Below are 2,958 nucleotides of genomic sequence, written 5' to 3' on the forward strand. Positions count from 1 at the left end.
CATTCCTCACCCTATGCAGCTCAGCCCATCAGGATCAGGAGATGCAGGGAGGTCAGAGAGCTGGCTTGCCGGATCATCAGAAGATTTATTGACTTCATGATCCCAAGAGCAACAGCAAAGAGCAGAAAATATCCTGTTACCAGCCTGATTTAGAGGGAAACATTCATTGAAATATTTGAGATAAGCCCTTGCCTATTATTACTATATCATCCTAGTCTCTTTCCAGTTAAACTTCTGACATAACCAAATAGTTTAAGTCAAGCATCCAGCAACTAGATTCTTCCAGAACATTAGCTAATAAATTTTAACCTAAAGCCAATTTTCCCAAGGAACTTTTATATAAACAGATACATTTATCTATTAACTCACTTTCATTTTTCCCAAACATTCAAAAGTCAGAAATAACCAACAAAGAATATCAGGAAATACAACAAAATTAATGCGTAAGAGGAAGTATGCCAAACTTTACTTTTTTCACTTTTTATTGTGTTTTGGGTGAAAGTTTACAGAGCAAATTCATTTTCCATTCAACAGTTCATACACATTTTGTTTTATGACATTAATTGCAATCCTCACAATATAACAGTTCTCTTCCCACTTCCTCCTTGTGGTTAACTTTTCCCTGTGTTATTCTTTCCTATGTGTTCCCAACTTCTGTGTTTCTCCCTGCACAAATGCTGCCCTTCTGATCCCTCATGGTTGTTTGTTCTAAACAGTGCAACTTCCTCATATAATTGCTCACCACTTCGGGCTGTCTATTGTTTGGCTGAAAGATAAGCCATGGGAGTGAGTTCAATTCCAGGCCCAAAGGGTGACTAGGGCCATGGTTTCAGAGGCTTCACCAGTCTCTGCCAGACCAGTAAGCTTGTTTTGGGTTTTTGTTTGTTTGTTTGTTTTATTATTTTTAGTTTTTTCCCACGTTTTTTCCATACTCTATCCAGGATCTCCAATTTTGATTCCTTTCCGAGGGATTGGCAGTGGTAGGTGGGCACCATATAGATCTTCTGGTCTCAGCATCATGAGGCTGAGGTTCCCATGGTCCATCAGTCCCTTGGACTAACTGGTCCCATATGTCTTTGATTTACTTTATTCTTCCTTGCTCCGGACAAGGAGAGACCAATAGTTGCATTCTGGATGCTGCTTGCATGCTCTTTAAGATGGATCCTCAGTCTCTTCTCACCAAAGCAGGATGTAGAACAAGGTTTCTGTGTAGTATGCTATGTCAGTTGAGATTGAAGTACTCTGTGACCCTGGTCACAATTCTGCAGGCCCAATGACTCACTCCCTCAAGGTATTTGGTTGTAGCTAAGAAGTTATCATAATTTTGCTCACTGGTCACTCTGTTATATATATGGACATTTTTATAACACATACAAACATGTATATAGAAATATCATCTGCCAAATGTCTATATGGTCATGAGTATTATGGTAGTTTGGTTTGTGTGTCAACTTGACTAGGCCTGGTTGAGTGGCTGGGCAGCTGGTGGTAGTTAATCCCCATGAGGAGATTGACAATCAGCTCCATGGTGGGATCTATCACGAGCAGCTGGGTATATGGTCTGCTTCCCGCATATTATGAGAAGTCTTTGGGAATGGTCTCTAGCCTATGGCATGTTTGGACCCTGCATGTAGCTGTGTCATTGTTCAGCAGCCTGCTATGCTCTGCCGACTTTGAGACTTACAATGGACTAAAGTTATCGGCCTGCCATGTGGTTTGGTAACATCGGGACTGTGCCTTTTTACTCGTCAAACTTGGGGCTTCTCAGCCTCAGCAGCCAACAGTTGTCTGAGTGAAGAAATGCCTCTAGCTCCAGTGGGCCAGGAGCAGAAGGCAAAGCTGGACCCCAAGGTTGAGGGGCTTTCACCCAGCCCCTAGAGCCTGGCACTTTGAACTTGAATTTAAAGCCTCCAAATTGTAAGAATAAACTCCTGTTTGTTAAGGCCTTCCCATTTGTGGTATATTCTTGTCAGAGAGGCACTAGGTAACCAGAGCAGGTATATTCCTATTCACTTACATCTTGCCTGCCTACGTATGTATACAGCTGTAGACTGATGTTTATTATTGCTGATAATACAATGTTGTACATACGATAGCATTTCCCTTTGTTGTCTGTACCTCTTGTGCACCTCTCTGTGTCTTCCTTTTCCTTAGTGATGTTGTGCTATTCACCTGCTTTTGGTATATTGCCTTACCCTTCACACAAATCAATATGTGTCTTTTAGCTAGCTATCAATTTTCCCTCTTCTCCTGTCTCATCCCTGTTGTCATTGTTAGGTGTCGTCAAGTCACCTACAACTCACAGTGACTCTATGTACAACAAAACAAACACTGCCCAATGGTCCTGCACCATCCTCATAATCTTTGCTGTGCTTTGATCCCATTGTCATAGCCACTGTGTCAATCCATCTTGTTGAGAGTCTTACCCTTTTTCACTGACACTCTGCTGTATCAAGTATGATATCCTCCAGGGAATGGTTCCTTCTGATAACATGAGCAAAGTTAGTGAGATGAAGTCTGGCCATTATCACTTCTAAGGAACATTCCAGCCACACTTCCTCCAGGACAGATTGCTTGTTCTTCTGGCAGTCCATGTTATTTTCAGTATTCTTCACTAATACCATAGTTCAAAGCCTTCAACTCTTCTATCTTCCTTATTCATTGTTTAGCTTTCACATGCATATGAGGTTACTGAAAATATGGCTTGGAGTAGGACCAACTTAGTCTTCAAAGTGACATCTTTGCTCTTTAACACTTTAAAGAGGTCTTTTGCAGTGCATTTTTCCCAGTGCAGTATAATATCTGATTTCTTGACACATAATCCGCACTGAATACTGTAGTTTTTGATCTTCATCAGTAAGTGCTTCATATCATGTTCATTTTCAGCAAGAAATGTTGTGTCATCTGCATATCATAGATTGTTAATGAGTCTTTGTCTGATCCTAGTGCCTCATTCTT

The sequence above is a fragment of the Orycteropus afer genome, unplaced genomic scaffold, assembly GCF_000298275.1.
Source record: "Orycteropus afer afer isolate SDZICR_OR568_19922 unplaced genomic scaffold, OryAfe1.0 scaffold00065, whole genome shotgun sequence".
Taxonomy (NCBI): Eukaryota; Metazoa; Chordata; class Mammalia; order Tubulidentata; family Orycteropodidae; genus Orycteropus; species Orycteropus afer.